We start from the raw sequence: 19,048 nt of genomic DNA, 5'->3' as shown, positions 1-19,048 counted from the left end.
ACGTCCTTCTTCACATGGTGGCAAGAGAGAGAAGTGCCGAGAAAAGGAGGGGAAAGCCCCTTATAAAATCATCAGATCTCATGAGAACTCACTCACTATCATCAGAACAGCATGGAGGTAACCGCCTCCATGATTCAATTACCTCCCACTAAGTCCTTCCCATGACCCATGGGGATTATGGGATACCTGAGAACTTTGACATGTTTCTGACATGCCCTGAAGACAGCTGCCACATTGCCTTAGTGATTAACATTCGGCTCCTCATCACATATGCAAATTTCAGCAGCCAGCTTGAATTTCTCCCCAGAAAATGGGTTTTTCTTTTCTGTCACATCATCAGGCTGCAAATTTTCCAAACTTTTATGCTCTGCTTCCTCTTGAACACTTTGCCACTTAGAAATTGCTTCTGTCAGATTCCCTAAATCATCTCTCTCAAGTTTAAAGTTTCACAGATCTCTAGGGCAGGGGCAAAATGCCGCCAGTCTCTTTGCATAGCAAGAGTGACATTTACTCCAGTTTCCAACAAGTTCCTCATCTCCATCTGAGACCACCTCAGCCTGGACTTTATTGCCCATATAACTATGAGCATTTTAGTCAAAGCCATTCAACAAGTCTCTAGGAAGTTCCAAACCTTCCCACTTCTTCCTGTCTTCTTGGCCCTCCAAGTCTCTAGGAGTTTCCAAACTTTCCCACATTTTCATGTCTTCTGAGCCCTCCAGATCATTTCAACCTCTGCCTGTTACCCGGTTCCAAAGTTACTTCCACATTTTCAGGTATCTTTACAGCAGCGCCCCACTCTCTGTGGTACTAATTTACTGTATTAGTCCCTTCTCCCACCTCTATAAGGACATATCTGAGACTGGGTAATTTATAAAGGAAAGAGGTTTAATTGACTCACAGTTCCACAGGGCGGGGGAGGCCTCAAGAAACTTACAATCTTGGTGGAAAGGGAAGCAAACACGTCCTTCTTCACATGGCAGCAGGAGATGTGCAGACAGAAGTGGGGGAAAGCCCCTTCTAAAACCATCAGATCTCATGAGAACTCACTCAGTATCATGAGAACAGCATGGAGGTAACCGCTGCCAGGATTCAATTACCTCCCATAGGGTTTTTACCATGACATGCAGGGATTATGGGAGCTACAATTCAATATGAGATTTAGGTGCGGACACAGCCAAAACCATATCAGGCAGTATTGAGAAGTGAGACATTTAAGAGGTGATTGGGTCATGAGGGCTCTGCCCTCATGAATGACTTAGTCTATTCACAGATTAATGAAATAATGAGTTATCATTGGAAGGGAACTGTGGCTATATAGGAAAAGGAAGAAAAACCTAAGCTAGCATGTTAGCCCACTCAGCCCCCTTGCCACGTGATGCTCTGCACTGCCTCAGGACTCTGCAGCATCCCCATTAGCAAGAAAATGTGGCACATATACACCATGGAATACTATGCAGCCATAAAAAATGATGAGTTCATGTCCTTTGTAGAGACATGGATGAAATTGGAAATCATCATTCTCAGTAAACTATCGCAAAGACAAAAAACCAAACACCGCACGTTCTCACTCATTGGTGGGAATTGAACAATGAGAACACATGGACACAGGAAGGGGAACATCACACTCTGGGGACTGTTGTGGGGTGGGGGGAGGGGGGAGGGATAGCATTAGGAGATATACCTAATGCTAAATGATGAGTTAATGGGTGCAGCACACCAGCATGGCACATGTATACATATGTAACTAACCTGCACATTGTACACATGTACCCTAAAACTTAAAGTATAATAATAATAAAATAAAAAAAAAAAAAAACAGAAGGCTCTTACCAGATGCAGCCGCTGAACTCTGGACTTCTCATCTTCCATAACTGTAGGAAATAAATTCCTTTTCTTTATAAATTAGCCAGTTTCAAGTATTCTGTTATAGCAAGAGAAAACAAACTGAGACACCTTTCTTATTGCCAACCACTCCCTTTTAGCTTGTTATACTCTAACCACCCTGAACTGGTTAGTGAGGAATTATTTAAAGCCCTCGAATGTGACATTGGTCTCCTTTGCATATACAGATGGCTTATGCCAAGAAAATTCTCCTAAACCAGAAGGTAAATAGAAACTGGTTTAGAGAAATGCAATAATAGTCAAATTTAAATTATCCTCAATGGGCAGTAGCATAGGGGATGTCTTGATAGTATGACAGACAGCACTGGAATTAAACTGAATGTAATGAATTGAGTGAAAAGGGATGATAAAGTATGAGGAACCCTGCTCAACACCTTCCTTTTAGTATCCTATCTTATTTAATCCATTTAATAATTTAATAATTTAATCTATGGCTGGTAGGTATGATTAACCTCATTTTACAAATAAGGAAACTGAGACTCAAAAGGGCAAGTAAGGGACTGAAGCTTTACTGTACTTTAACTAAATGAACCCTTGAGTTAATAGGATTGGTGATGGGGATGGGAGGGTTTCTGCTCCAAACAAATTAACCTTCTCATTGCTTTCATCATCCTGCCCCACCCAAACATGTATTCTACTTTTTCATTTCTGTGCCTTTGCTTCTTTCCTCCCTGAAACGTCCTTCCCACTGCCCTCTCTGCTAATCTAAACCTCAGATCCCAGCTCCAATTCCATTTCTTCTGAGAAGGCTTATCAGATTGTTCTGTGCACAGAGACTACACCCTTGTTGAACTTCCATGGCCTTTTTTTCCATGTTTTGCTCACATGACACTTGTCATATTTTAGCTATTTGTCATATTATAGCTATTTTTCCAAGTGTATGTCTTTTCTTTCCAACCAGCTTATAAGCAGCCCAAGACCAGGTACAGTACTTGATCTTGATTTTAGCAGCCCCTGTGTTTCCCATCATTCTTTTTTTTTTCAGAGCAGGAGTGAAAGTTTATTTAAAAGCTTTAGAACAGTAAGGAAAGGAAGGAAAAGAAAGTAAAGTACAACTTGTGGGAGGGCCAAGTGGGCAACTTGAGAAACCAAGTGCACTTTTTGAGAAACCAAGTGGGCCTCATCATTATTTATTTTATTTTATTTTTATTTTGAGACAGAATCTCACTCTGTCACCCAGGCGTGCAATGGCACAATCGCGGCTCACTGCAACCTCTGCTTCCTGGGTTCCAGTGATTCTCATGCCTGTTTCCCCAGTAGCTGGGACTACAGGCACCTGGCTAGTTTTTGTGTTTTTAGCAGAGACAGGGTTTCCATGTTACTCAAGGTGGTCTGGAACTCCTGGGCTCAGGTGATCCACCCACCTCAGCCTCCCAAAGTACTGGGATTACAGGCATGAGCCACATGCCCGGCACACCCCATCGTTCTTAAAGATAATTCTGAGCACCCAGTATAATACCAATATATAATACACATTTAGGGAGAAAGGAGTGAACAGTTTATAGAAGAAACATTTCAAAACATTTCAGAACACGTCTATCGAAGAAACATTTCAAAACATGTAGAAATGTTAGATGGTGTGGGAAGATCAATAAGTGTCTTGTATATGTATATGTCCTATGATTCTGTAGTATTGCTAGGTTGTCATTTGCCATAGAAAAAGTAAATCTATTTACTAAAATTATTAACTAAATAAAATAAAGTAAGAAATAACTAAATTCTTCCATAAGAATTTTCAATAGCAACAGCTGAAACAAACACACAAAAAGGACAAATCACCATAACCTGAGATAACTGGATTATCCTATTTTGTACATAAGCTTCCCTTACATGGCTTCATTTTTCCTTGAAAGAGAATGTACATTTCTAAAAAGGTGTTGAGAGTCAAAGGGCATTTGCCTGGGACCCCACAAGCTACTTGGATGGCCCTGTATTCCAACCACAAGCCATAGAAAGAGTGATAGAGTTGAGGAAGGTAGTCAGAAACACTCAAAATCTCAACTGAGTGAGAACAATAAACTTAAAGTAAACCCAGGCCAAACAAACAGCTTCACTGAATGACCCACTCCTTCAATTCTAAAGAATTGCCCATTCTTTAGAATCGTAAATCCTTTTTCTTTCTTTCCTTTGTCATGTTACACGATTAAGTCTTCTAGTTAACAAGAAAAACATCCACCTTACTTATGTTCAATAAATTACCATGAAAAGGACAAAAACTGGAAATGTTTTCAAGCTGAGAAGCATAAAAAAAAAAAAATCAAAAGCATCCATCAAACCATTCTGAACTAAATGAAGGCATTTAGCACCATCTTGGCAACCTGAGCCATATGCCCTACCCTGTCCACCCAGCAAGGACCATCTAAGACACCACAGGAAGCTCATCCCAGCCTCCTTCAGCAACATTCTTCAGTCTCAGATCAGGCCCAACCCAGCCTGGGATATCCCAGACACAGACCTCAGAATGTAACCTACATATTTTCTTCAGTATTAGGTTATTTCACTATCAAAGCCTCTTTTATGAAAAATTTAGGGGTAAAAAATAGGGAAGAAAAAAATCACCTATAATTATACATTTTAAGCTAGCAAAAGATTAATAAAATCTAGACAGATTTCTCCCTCGGAACCTTCCGCCACCTCCCAACCAATTCTCATCTCACCAAATGGCATTACCATCCACCAATGAGGCTAGAAAGGCTGCATATATTTAGCAGTCGGCCTATATTTCTCTATATATATCCAATTAACCAGAATTTTTCTAATAGCTTTCACATTTATACTTATAACATCTCCACTTCATTAAATATTTAAAGGGGTTAACATTTTGAAAATATTAAACCAATGTTCTTTTTTGTTGTTCTTTAACTATTACAGCCCCAGAGAATTACCCCTATGGCAAGGAGAGGATTATGACAAAGAGGAAGTGCCAACAAGACAGGAAAACACAAAAAGCTTACTTATCTAGCCTCTATGGCAAGCTTGTCCAGCCCATGGCCTACCAGCCACATGTAGCCCAGGACAGCTTTGAATGAGGCCCAACACAAATTTGTAAACTTTCTTAAAACATTATGAGAGTATTTTGCAATTTTTTTTAAAGCTCATCAGCTATTGCTAGTGTTCGTGTATTTTATGTGTGGCCCAAGACAATTCTTCTTCTTCCATTGTGGCTTAGGGAAGCCAAAAGATTGGACACTCCTATTCTAGGGAATTGTGAAGAAGGAGAGAGAAACAGGGGAAGCATGTAATATAAGAAAAAATTAACCTCTGAGGTTGTAAGCCATCAAGATTGGAAAATACTTTATCACAGCAGCAGTACCTAGCCTATCCTGACTGCTATTCTGGGTTACACCACACCCAGAAAGCCCTGATAAGCAGATTGATGCTATCTCCAGCATCACCTAGAGGCATTCCAAGCTGACAATCTCTTGCTCTGCCTTTTCTCTATCTCCTATAGAGGTGTCACAATGCTCAAATCACTCATAAGAAGTTAGAATAGGTATGGCTCCATGTTTGGAACAAAACAAGAGTATATTTTTCAAGATTTATGTGAATCTTTGGTTATAACTTGAGGTTCAAGTCTCACCATTCCCAGGTATACACCATGCCTCATCAATTCACATCTCCCTGCCTTCTGTCCCCTCCCAACCACTAACAATCATCAGCAGGAAATGTACCTGTGTAAACCATGTCTAGCTTTCCTTTCACCTGTCCTCATTTCTGTTCTTACTTCCCATCAGAAATCTAGATTTAATAATTCTTGTTTTCTTCTCTCACAGTCAACATTTTAGAAAACATGACCAGTATCTCCTACAAAAGAAGCCTGATTTTAATCGTTTTCTACCAATGACCAGAAAATATACTTCTTGTGGCCTCCATAATATCACTGTAACATCTCTTATCCTACAAATTGTCTTTTCAACAGCAGGACATGGTGTGTCCTAAAATTTAAGCTTCCAATGTAAACAGTTACATTTTCATTGAGATGAATAGGTTTGCCCTTTCCACTGTTGCAAATAAACTGAAAATAGTACACTACTCCCTGGCTCACCATCATTAACTTTTAACAGACAATCCACCTCCTATTAGCAATGATTGAAGGAGTCATGCAAAGATTGAACAATGAGACAGGCTTTGCAGCAATCCCTCAAGGGCAAGGAGACTTTGCAGACAAGGTACCTAATTCCAAGAGTAAGAGAGGCTAAATTATTCTTTCAGGTTCTTCTTGGCTTTTGGGGTTCTGTGGTTCTATGATAATGCAACAAAGCTATTCTAAAGCCACTGAAGTCAGGTTAAGAGATTTTTTAGTTTAAAATTCTACACTTACTGGAATTGTTAGAATTTAGGGCCCACAAAATCAAAAACAAAAAAAAACTCCAATACCCTTGTATGTCAGAGGATAATTAAATATATTTGCTCATAGGAAGAGAGAGAAATAAAGCTTTTTCATTTAAAACAAAAGCAAAAATGTAATTGATTCAAAGTAAATTGAATGACTGATCTTTAGAAAAAATTATTTCTTAAAAAAATAAACATTTAGTGGCACTTACTATGTGGCATTCTTCTAAGTCTTATAACCACTCTGTGAGGTTGATAGACCCATTTTATGGATTGCAAAAAGGAAACACAGAGAAGTAATTTTCTCAAGGTTATACAGGTAGTAATTGAAAAACGCCAGGAATCAACCCAGAAATCTGGTTCTAGACTCTGTTCTTTTACTCACTCCGCTGCCACTTAACTAAGAGATCTTGAATAGAAATTTCAGGTTGACTAGAAATTTCTGGAAATCTTTGAAGAATTTCAGGACCCAGAATGACTTTTAGGGATATCTCCTGATAATAACCCACCAAGAGATCATCCAACCTGTGCTAGAACATCTCCACCAGTAAGAAACTCACTATGTATCAAGACGACTCATTGAACAAATGTAGTTATTAGTAAGTTCTTGATTCTGTTACGATAAAATCTATTTTTGTTACAATAAAATATTTTCTTGTTGCATCGTCTATTAATTTTGATTCTATTCTTTTGAGTATGTAGTATAAATCTAAGCTCTCATTCTCATGTCTTCCCTTCAAATATATGAAGAATCATATATCATATATAGTTTCAAGAATCATTACGAGCCTCATCACTGTCCCCTAAACATAATCTAGTTTGTCTACATCACTCTTAAAGTGGGGTGCATACAACTGAACAAAGTACTAAAGCATGGTCTGATCAAGGCTGGATATGACAATACCTTCAATTTCCTTAACTCCAAGTTTCTAACAATATTATGTACAAGAGACACTAACTCTTTTGAGTGAGTCATATCACATCAACAATTCATATTGAACTATCACTTATTGAACTATATATAAAATACAGTATAGTTCCAAAAGAGTATAGAAAACATATGTACAGTGTAAAGAACTAGAATAGAAATCAACATCTGTGTATTCACAACTCAACTTTAGAAATATAACACTAAAGTGGTAGAAGCCTCCACATACATCTCTCTGTTTGAGGCTCTCTTCCCGTTCCCCAAAGTAAGCATTAGATGGTATTTTGTGTTCATTTCCATGTGGTTTTCATTATGGTTTTACCAAACATGTGTCCTTAAACAATAAATTGCTTAATTTTACCTTAAAAATATTTTACGAATGGAGTCATAATGTGTTTATTCTTGTTTCACTCAATATTATGTTATTGAGAGTCATCATTCAAGTTCATTTTATACCTTTCACTGCCAAGAGGAATCTATCCAAATTTTTCCCATAGGGTGAATAAAATTTTACATTTATCTCTGTTGCATAGAATATACCCATCTCTTTCATCTTAGAAAACATCTTACTGAATAAGAAAAACCTTAAATTGGTATGGGGATACTGCCCACACTGTAACCCCTGGATCCCTTCAAACACAGAAGCCCCAAGTCTTAAAGGAATTGCTTGAGAAGTAACTATGCTTCCATGATTTAAACTACATACTGAACAAAATGGTCTCTGATTACAAATAAAAAAGTCAGGTGCCTAATAAATTTAAAGCTGATTTTGATTAAGCTCAAAGGCAAATTATAATTTTATATTATTTGCCACAGGTGTAAAGTATGCACATTTGGTTTTTTTGAGCAAATAGATTTCTTTAATTAACATTTTCAAGTGATCTTAGCACAGAAAGTCATTATGCCACTTGAAAATAAGGAATTTTTAATTATTATGCAGGATATTTTTAGTTATCCTCCATAATAATTGAAAGACTATAATTCTTGGTAAATATAGAAGCAACACTAAATTCCTAGAATCAGATAATGTGGAAACTCCAAAAATCCATTTAATTCTCTCTCTCTCTCTGTCTCTGTCTCGCTCTCTGTTTCTCTCTTCTCTCTCTCTCTCTTACATACACACACACACACACACACACACACACACACACAGAAACATAACACATTATAGTAAATTGTGGTAAAGGACTATAATTCTTGGTAAATATGGAGGCAACATTAAATTCCTAGAATCAGATAACATGGAAACTCAAACTCCATGTTTAATTATATCTGTCTCTCTCTCTCTGTCTTTCTCTCTTTCTCTTCTCCCCCACCACCACACACACAAACACACACTCCTGAAACTCTTAAGTAGATGAAACAATACCCCGAGGTACCCTTTAAAAATCAGAACTGCTAGTCTGCAGGAAAAGAGCTTAATTTCCTCTCTTTTCCCCTTCTAATCTTCTAGTGGAGGTGCCAAATAGCAGCAGAAACATCAAAAGGCAAATGAAAAAGAGGACAGAGGAGAAAAGATCCTGGTTCATGCCTGTCGTTTCCATGCAATCTTTTATCACACATTGACTAGGCATAATGGGGAGGTGTCAATAAGTAATGACCTTAGGACAGTAGAGGGGATCACTTACCTATCATTTTAGATCAAGCAGCCCCTGTTATCCAATAGTGGGAGAATAAACACTGATAAACACACCTCACTACTGTATTTATTTAAAAGCAAAGCTAATATACACCAGGGAGAATGTTCAAAAACCATTATCCTGTCCTATTAAGAATAACATGTCTACCATCCCTATTAATTTTTTCAACCAATAGATATGTACATACTCAACTTGAATGAAAAGCCAACAAATCATCCAGAGATGTTCTTATTTTCCATCAATGTTTTGACGAAACCTGATGGTTTAGGTATGTAGAAAAATACATTAGTCAGGATAGGCAACTGCAATAACAAACCACCCCTAAAAACCTCACTGGCTTGTACCAAAAATAGTTTACTGTGGCTCACACTACTTGCCAGGGCTCTTATCAACTGTTGGGTCAACAAGATCTCTTCCCAATTATTCAGGATGATGAAGGCTCTACCATACGGCCTTCTTGGTCAATAGAGAAAAGTAAAAGATAGCTGGAGACGTTTGTGTGGACTCTTCTAAGATTCATATCAGAGGCAATATATGTCATTTCGAGCCCATTGACCACAACTAACCACATGACTCAACCCAACTGCAAGAATTCTAGGAAATTTGGGGAAACATTACTGTCTTTGCCATAAAACCGTATCCAAATCCAGACTTTATGATGGTAGAAAGTTAGCAATCTCTCATTTTTTTAACCTCCTTTCTCTACCAGAGAAACATTCATGAAAACCCAATAAGAAAGGCAAATTTTCAATAGCCTAGGAAACTAGCAGTGTACATCAATGATCTATCTGAATGCAATAAAAAATTCTACTAGTCAAAAGGCAGACAAAACCTGTAAACAATTTGCAGAGGCATGTGGACAAAAATACATTCAAATAAATTCATCCATTTAGTCCGGGTTTTTGCGTTTAAAATTTGCCTTGGCTGGCCTTGGTTGATTCAGAATTGCTGCCAAAAGCAGCCTGGGATATTTCATTACCTCCTCAATCAGATACTTGTACCAGTCGCTGCAGTTCAATTTAACTGTGAGTACAGATAGATGGGAAGAGCTTTAGAGGCTTGACATTTCCTCTTAGTGAGAAATTTAGTAGGATGAGAAAATTTCTTGTTAGGCAATCAGAATTCATATGAAATAAAAGACTGGAAAACACTATAAAATAGGTAAGGAGCTATGCATTTCAACCAGTTTCCCAGCTTATGATATGAGGTTCCTAGCAGCAAGTGATAGGAAGCTGGCACAAATCAAAGAGAATCCAGCAACCTTTTATAACTGATATTGTCCTAATAAGTAGTTTGGGATATATGCAATGACCTCTGAGTAATTGTTTTAAAAAAGGTACTGAATGGAGGAAGAGAATAAACAATATTGGCCATCTTAGAAAACAGCTGTGAGGCAACACTAAGCTCTATTTGCCCAGATTAGTAGGAACCTTTACTATCTGTTCCCTAGAGATCCCCATTCCTGAGTCTAAAAACCCTCCAGGATGCTAACTCATCTTATAGAACAGTCTTGCCGACTTCTCCTTGATTCTGATACCAGAAATTAGATGCATTTTCTTGAGGATAGAAGATCTACTATAGTTTCTGAAATCTGGTTGAGAGGCGGGGACTCCCTTCTCTCCAGACCCTACTCATGGAATAGAGGGTGTACCTTGGTGCCACTGAAAATACTGGGGCCTCAGTTGCCCTTTCCCTGGCTCATGGGGCAAGGGTGTGATAAAAGAAAAACTTCAGCCAAATTAAACTTAAAGGAGTTTAATTGAGCAATGAATGATTCATGATTTGGGCAGCCCCCAGAATCACAGCAGATTCACAGACTCCAGGGGTGCCTCCTGGTCAGAAAAAATTTATAGACAAAAATGTTAAAGTGACACACAGGAATCAGAAGTGAGGTACACAAACACTGAGATTGGCTACAGCTCCACGTTTGCCTTATTTGAACGCATGCCTATTAAGAGGGAGACTTTTCTAATTATTGCCTCTTGTATTCTAAACCATGGAAAAAGGACCTAAAAAATTATGTCCTTCTAGAACAGTGAAGGCCTCCTGGCAATGTTCTCTTTATTCCATGATGTGGGTTAAGAGGAGTTTTGACTGATTATGAGGCAACGTATGTACCACTAAAGTTTCTCACCCACCTTGGGCCTTCATCTTTTATCTATTAAAGTATAAGTTTATTTACGTATAAGGCTGGCTTGCTGCAAAATCCTTCACAAATAAAATTATACCCTATAAGTGCACATTATAGATCCACTTTTCATTTCTATTGCTCATAGAGGCATAAACAAGGTAAAAATATTTAAAGGTAAGAGTCTCATTATAGTAGAAGTTTTGATCTGTGATCTTGGGAAAAGCTGTTCACATCAAGGATGCCATCTTTTTCTGGGGAGAAACTTTCTTGGTTAGTTTTACCTTAAGAGTTCCCAATGGGTGTACAGTTCCAGGAGTATAGAGGGACCCTTCTCAGTTGTGAGATTATAAATCCAAGGTTCAAGGCTCCAGAGTTTTACTGTAGTGGGGATGGCAAAGATAGTCTTTCTCTGATGTTTTCAGAAGATCCAAACTTCGGGTTCCAGATTGTGAAGGTCTTTACCTGGTGAAAATACATGGTAGCACAATAATCTACTGTTACATCAGCCCTCTTGCATGGGAAAGCTTTTATACAACCAGAAAACATGCATTGAAAATGACAATTGAATGAAATCTCTTTATAAATGTTTAAATGACACATTAGGTAGCCAAATGTACCTGAAGCTTTGATTGCCTTCCCAGGAATATGAAACCAAACATTGGTTTTAAAATATTTCCACAATCTATAAGTCACCACATCAGTATATTCTATTTGGATTATTTTATCTTTTCCGTGATGAGTCATGGAATGCAGAACCTTTAATAACAAAAGCTTTAAGGACTTGGGAAGGACTAGGAGGCTGTCCTGGTTCTTCATGAGTCCATGCTTAACATTAGACTCATGTCCTCTTGAATACCAGTTATTTCTCCAATTTAGATGCATAGCACTGATAACTAGTGGGTTATCATAGGTAATTTGACTTAGACCAGGGAGTTCATTTAAATTGTATATTTAAACAATTTTAGTATTAGCTGATTTAGCATGATAATCTAGAGCTTGATTTTGAAAGGTTTGTTAAATACCAAATGTTTAAAACATTGGATATTACAAAATAGAATCTTAGGTTACCATAAGTCATTCATTTAGCCAAAATGATAACTCAAAAATTTTTTAAAGGACAAAACATTCTTATAGAAAGGAGACTCAGCTTTCCAAACAAGACCCAATGAAGATAGCATTAGGACAATTGATTCTGTCTCCTTTCTTTCCTTCCCTCCACTTTTCCCTTTTGTAGCTTACTTAAAAGGTAAACTAAAACCTTTTATCTTTTAATATTACATAAAAATCCTTTTTAAAAGAGAAAAACAAATTTTATGTTTCCATTAGTGTATTTTTTATGTTAAAGCTAGTTTTTAATGACATTTTATAAATCTATTGTTTTAATTAGTTTGACCATAAGGTAAGATTTTCATAAACCTTTTATAACCCTTTACAACTTTTTTTTCTCAGAGCAGGACAATGTTCTAAGAAAACTCTGTTGTTCTTCTATTCCAATGTCCAATTTATAGAAAAAAAAACTGAATAATGCCATTTTAACTTTAGCCAATACATTCACACATAGAATCTCTTGTAATTAATTTTTATAAACCATTCACAACTTGTTCTAACCTTTAGCTTTTTAATTCAAAATAAATCTTTAACCCTCTAACCTAGACAAAAATTTACATTCCCATACTTTCTTATAATCTCTCACAAAAACACATTTTATTCCCTTTACAAATCTTGTATGTAAACTTATTTTTTCAGTAGTCTCAATTACATATTAAAATGTTAACTCTTAGCAACTTTTACTTTTGGTGAAAACTTTGGTAAGTAAGGGATTTTAATTATGTACTAAGTGTGGAGCCTATGACCCAGACAGAAATGTAGATAAGATCTGAGCCTTTCCAGTGTCTAACTCCATGTGTCCCAGGCCTTACCTAGCTGTAGAGTAGGCAAGCTGTACAGTTAAGAGTCATAGTGGCATTTTATGAAGCATTTAGGAAGCCTAATCACCTTTAAATTGTAAAACATTTCCGGCATTAATTTTTTTTCATAAATTATGTCACGACTTACACATACCATGTATGACATGTTTAGACTTTCTGACCTGCCCTAAACATCCCTCTTTTTAAACAACCAGTCATTTTACTTTAGGACAATAATTTACCAAAAAACATCCTTTCTTATGTAAAATCTCTTTCTTTATAACCTTCTTTGCATAGCTAGGGGGCATGGCTAATTCCATATATCCCCAGGCCTTATTTAGAATTTATTGTCTTCAAAATAAATTGAACAATTTTCAAAAGTCAAAGCAGTTTATGACCTTAAAGCATTTAGCAAACCTAATATCTGGCCTGCATAATTTAGACAAAATGTGTTTATTTTATCAATAATCTTTAAAGCTGTTTTTATTTCCCAATAATTACTAAACTTACATGAACTAAAAGGCCTTACAGTTTTTATTTTGCTTTCAAAATATTTTATTTAAGCACTTGTTTTTGTTTAAGCCAATTAATTGGGGCTCTTTTATACAAACATTACACACAACATATATATAATTACACAAATAGACATAAGAAGATTACTACAGTAGTTGTAAGATTTTTCATTTGCCAGTTTTTAAGTTTCTTAATTGGTTATTGGCTTTAGGGTGGAGCCCTAGGAAGAACAGGGCCAGGAAATGGGTTTCTGGTGCCTCTTGTTTTTCCCAAGGAATCCAGGCTCTTAGAGCTTGAATATCTGCTTTTAATTAAGCTGACTTCTAACCATAGCACCCTTTAATAATATCCTTTTAAAATTTCTTATTACCCAGTTTGGCCAATATTTCTGGTTTTGAACTTTACCAAAGGTAACCTCCCAGGTGTTCAGAGAAAGGAAAACTTAGGATAGTCCATGGTGGAGAAGAGACTAGACAAGGTTATGTAGATATTAAACCAGAAAAGACTTGCTTTCTAAGCAGGGAATTGAACCTGGACTTCTAGTGTGAAAGGCCAAAACCTTAGGTACCGAGCTATACCACAGGGAAAGCTCCACTGTTCTTCCCAGAAGGAGTCCAGAGTAGTTAATTTTGAGCTTGTAGAGGCTTTTAACTACTTAAGATAATTTTTAGAGCTAACTATGACATAAAACCTAAAATTCCTGTTCCCTGGAAGGTGGAGACCAAGAGAAAGTACTGCCATGTGGTTACAAGGTCAGCTCCCAAGGACATGAAACAAGATGGAGACCCCATCCAGTTTTTTTTTTGTTTGTTTCAGGGACCTGCAGGAAAGTTCATTATTGACCAGCCTGCTGGGCCATCTTGAGCAGCGAGCTTATAGGGTCCTAAGCCCATGTTTTATCCTAAGGTACCCCTTGACACAGAAAAACAAATTCATAGCACAAATATATCAGTTTAAGACTAGCCTTGGAATTCTTTTTTGCATTAATCAAAACTTTACAGAAGAGATAAACAGTGACTTTTTTCTTTTCTTTTTTTTTTTTGAGATGGAGTTTCACTCTTGTTGCCCAGGCTGGAGTGCAATGGTGTGATCTTGGCTCACTGCAACCTCCACCTCCTGGGTTCAAGTGATTCTCCTGCCTCAGCCTCCCGAGTAGCTGGGATTACAGGCACCTGCCACCACACCCAGCTAATTTTTTGTATTTGTAGTAAAGATGGGGTTTCACCATGTTGGCCAGGCTTGTCTTGAACTCCTGACCTCAAGTGATCCACCCACCTCAACCTCCCAAAGTGCTAGGATTACAGGTGTGAGCCACCGTGCCTAGCTTAAACAGCAATTTTTACCATTTAATCAACTGTCTGCACAGAGAGGGAGAAGCCAGAAATCTGACTGGTAAGAAATTCTTACCCTTTTGCCTGCATGCCAGGTTTCTGTGTTCCCTTTCCCTGAGTGGCCCCGGTAACCCAGCTTGCCGCACCATCCCATTGGGGGACAAGCTGCATCACAAAGGAAAATTATCTTTTTTCGTTTTGGCCAGAGTAAAATACATGTGATAAAACAGACATTAGCCACTCTGCTTAGCACCCGATATCAAACTGGCAAGGCTTAAATTTGCCCTCAGATGGGCCCCATCATCTTTAATCCAACCTCTGACTAGGAGTTTCAAAACGTGGTCTCTGGGCATGATGGTTGCCCTGAGTAACAGAAAAGATGAAAAACAGAAAGGAGAGAGAGAAAACGTTTGCCTGTGGCAGGGTGGGGAAGGCAAAATGCTCAGGAAGGCCAGAGAAAGACCAACCCATTGCAGTGACACTGAGAAGTTCAGGCGGCTGCAGCTGCTGTTGTAAAAGGATTTTTTTTCCAGCAGTCCCATCAGCTCTCAAGTTTTCCCTTTTGGGGGAGGAAAAAGCTCTCCATGTCCCACGATCCTAATTCTGTCACCCATAATTGTCAGCAAAGAGTGCAAGGCAGATTATTCCAAAGAAAACAGCAGTTGACATCCTGTAGTGCCAACCCTGCTCTTAGCCAAAAGGGACTTTACCGAGAGCCCTCATTTGTAAATGTACTTCAGTGCATTGTTGTTCATTCGGAACGTTCCACTGTAAGTTACCTTTAGTAAGATTTTGCCATTTCTGTAAGACTTCGCTGCCTCCCAGGCCTAAAGTATAAGCCAGAAGGAACTCAGTTTTCCAGAAATTAAGGATTCCATTTTTACCTAAAATATTGGCTTTACTCTCAGGCTCTCTTGATTAACTTATCCAATGATTTTTTCCTACCGATGCATGCAAGAAAAATGAACAAAAGGGTAGAACACAAAAATCCTTGTGAATTTTCAAAAGCCAAACTCTATAACCCCTGAAATATTACTGCTTACTACCAGTTCCTTTCTGACCCAGTCAGATGTAAGAGGCCTCTAACTGGATCCAAGCCAGTTAATTCCCGGATCAAATCTGTTCCTGGACCCAGTCCAGTTTCTGTCACAACTCCAAACCCAGTTTGGATCAGAAATTTGCTCAAAGAAACTCAGAGAGCTCAAAACACAAATCCGCAGAGCTCCAAAATCCATGAGGGAACTTACCCATGATCCCCAGCTGCTCTGAGAGATCAATGGACACAAGTGGGTCCTGCAGGTACCTTGCGTGTTTACTCAGCACTCCTAGGGGTCACTAGAAGCTCCACTTTGGATCCTGCTTCTGACATCATCTGATAAAAGAAAAACTTCAGCTGAGTTAAATTTAAATGAGTTTAGCAATGAACAATTCACAAATTGGGCATCCCCAGAATCACAGCAGACACAGAGACTCCAGGGATGCTTTGTGGTCAGAACAAATTTATAGACAAAAAGTTAAAGTGATGTACGGGAATCAGAAGTGAAGTACAGAAACAGTGAGGTTGGTTACAGCTCTGCGTTTGCCTTGTTTGAACACTTAGCAGTCTATGAGTGGTTGAAGTATGACCACTGGAATGGCCAACACTCAACTATTGTTACGGTGCATACTATCAAGTTAGGTTTTCAATTTTGTCTGGCTATTAAGCTAGGTTACAGTTCATCCACAAGGACTCAAATATAGAAGTACAGAGTCTTTCTCAGGCCATATTTAGTTTGCTTTAACAGATGCCTGTATTAATCTGTTCCACACTGCTAATAAAGACATACCCAAGACTGGGTAATTTGTAAAGTAAAGAGGTTTAATGGACTCACAGTCCCACATGGCTGCCTCACAATCATGAAGGAAGGAGAATGAGGAGCAAGGTCACATCTTACATGGCAGCAGCTAAGAGAGAGCTTGTGCAGGGGAACTCCCATTTATAAAGCCATCAGATTTCATGAGATGTATTCACTACCACAAGAACAGAATGGGGTAAACTGCCCCCATGATTCAATCTCCACCTGGCTCTGTCCTTGACAGGTGAGGATTATTACAATTCAAGGTGAGATTTGGGTGGGGACACAGCCAAACCATATCAGTGCCATACTAGGAGAGTCAAGCCAAGTTGAACTGGGACCACTTCAAACACACACCAAAAGTTACTAGCACTGAAAGTAGGTATATCATTTAGAGGGAAGTCTGTCATTGTCCCTGTTCCAGGACCAGAGCTGTGGCTCAGAGATTTTGCCCAAACATAGAGAAGCACGCTGTATAACAGAATACTTCAAATCTCTCCCCAAAGAAATTGACTCCATTTCCAACAAACCATGGACAATTTCAAGCCTAAAGACACTCTCAAAAACAGTGAAAGTTTGTGAAAAGCAATTGGGAAAAAATTGATGATTCATTAGAGATATAGCCTAAGTTGTAAGCTGGATGATTTGCTATAGAGAAATAGAAAGCAAGACATCTGGGAGGAACGCTCTTAGGGTCAAAACAAATCTCAAAAACTGACCTCAGGAACAATTGTTTTAAAAGATCCCAAATTTTTGGGTCAGTTTGTAGAACAATCTATATTCCAGGGCATTGTTGAAAGCAACAGAGCCATCAGCCAGCAAGTAAGTAGTGGAGCATAATACCTGGGTATGACCAGAGAAAAAGACAAAAGAGAGCTCTGCCAAATCCACTGTGTTGCCAGCTGACTGTGAGCATATCAAACTGCATCCCCTGAGAAACAACTTTATAGACTTTATGCTTCAGAGGAAGAAATAAATTTCACCAAAATAATCTAGTCAATCAACAAACAAGTAAATAAGCAAATAACAACAAGCCCCAGAAGACCAGTACCCAGAATTATTACAATATACTACCTAAAATTTTTCAACAAAAAATTATGAGACATATAAAGAAGCAGGAAAGAATAAGCAATACACTGAAAAAAAACTGTAGACAACAGAAACTGCCTGGAAGACTTACCAGATGTCAGATTTAACAGACATCAGATGTCAGATTGAACAGAAAAAGTTTTCAAAGTAGAGATTATAAATAATTTCAAATAATATTTTCAAATAAAAGGGGCCATGATTTAAAAAGTAAAGTATGATTACAATGTCACATCAAAAGACACCTAAAAGTGAAAAAGCTAAAGCTAAAGACAATAAGAAAATTTTGACTACATCAAGACAAAAATGACTCATCACTTAGACTGAAACTCCAGGAAGATTAACAGCTGATGTCTCAGCAGAATTAATTGAGGCCAGAAGGACAACATATTCAGAATGAACCAAAAAAAGCAATTATTAACCAAGAATTCTATATCCACCAAAATAAGGTAAAATAATGACATGTCCTAATAAAAACAGACGGAATGTGTTGCTAGCAGACCTACCTTATAAGAAATACTAAAAGAAATACATGCTACAAACAAGTGAACCCTGAGGGTAATTGGAATATATATGAAAAAAGCAAAAAGAACCAGGAAAGGTAATTATCTAATTGTAAAAGTCAGGGCATTTCTTGTCCTTTCTTCTTCTAAATGATTTTAAAAGTTATTGTATAAAGAAGTATATAATGTGATGTTGAGCCCATAACATAAAAATGTAATATTTGTCAATAATAGAAAAAAAGAGGTGGGTGGGGGCAAAACTGTATTGGATTAAGGAAATGACTTCAGATGGCAACCTCTATCCACAGGAACAAATGAAGAGAACCAGAAATGATAAATTAAAAGGTTAACACAACAAAAGCTATAAATGTGTGTGTGTGTGTTTGTGTGTGTCTGTATTTGTTCTCCTCAATATCCTTAAAAAACATAAAAGCATGTAAATTTATCATTACAACAATGCATTGTTGGGTTTGTAATATTCAGATATTAGATGTAATAGGTGTAATATGAATAAGAATAGTACCACAAAAATGGGAAGGGAACAAAGGTATATAGAAGTAACATTTCTATATCTCACTAGAATTAATTTAGTATAAATCTCAAACTGATTATTATAAGTCACAGTGTATATAGAAAAACCCTAGAGTAACTACTAATAACTCAAAAATATAGTGAAAAAATAATTTAAAAAATTAAAATGCTACATTATAAAATATTCACTTCATGCAAAAGAAAGCAGTAAAGCAGAAACAGAGGAATGAGAGAAACATGAGATATATAAAAAACAAAAATGGCAAACATAATTCCAACTATATCAATAATAGCATTAAAGGTGAATGGACTAAATAATCCAGTCAAAAGGCAGAGATTCTCAGACTAGATCAAAAAACAAGAGTCAATACATGCTATCTATGGGAAACACACTTTAGATTCAAAATAC

At 37.5% G+C, this 19,048-nt stretch overlaps 1 long non-coding RNA gene across 1 annotated transcript; it reads right to left on the bottom strand.

Moving 5' to 3' along the window:
• Positions 1–1,830: 1,830 nt before the first annotated feature.
• LOC129010937 (uncharacterized) lies at positions 1,831–16,311 on the bottom strand. Its single transcript, XR_008493095.1, has 4 exons — positions 16,213–16,311; positions 15,932–16,056; positions 11,215–11,395; positions 1,831–1,921 (listed from the first exon to the last, which is right to left on the bottom strand). It is a non-coding gene; the product is annotated as an uncharacterized LOC129010937 (long non-coding RNA).
• Between the last annotated feature and the right edge of the window lie 2,737 nt (positions 16,312–19,048).

This window comes from Pongo pygmaeus, chromosome 10 (assembly GCF_028885625.2).
Source record: "Pongo pygmaeus isolate AG05252 chromosome 10, NHGRI_mPonPyg2-v2.0_pri, whole genome shotgun sequence".
Classification (NCBI taxonomy): Eukaryota; Metazoa; Chordata; class Mammalia; order Primates; family Hominidae; genus Pongo; species Pongo pygmaeus.
The sequence above is the reverse complement of the archived record's forward strand: the minus strand, read 5'-3'. Positions and strand labels throughout refer to the sequence as shown.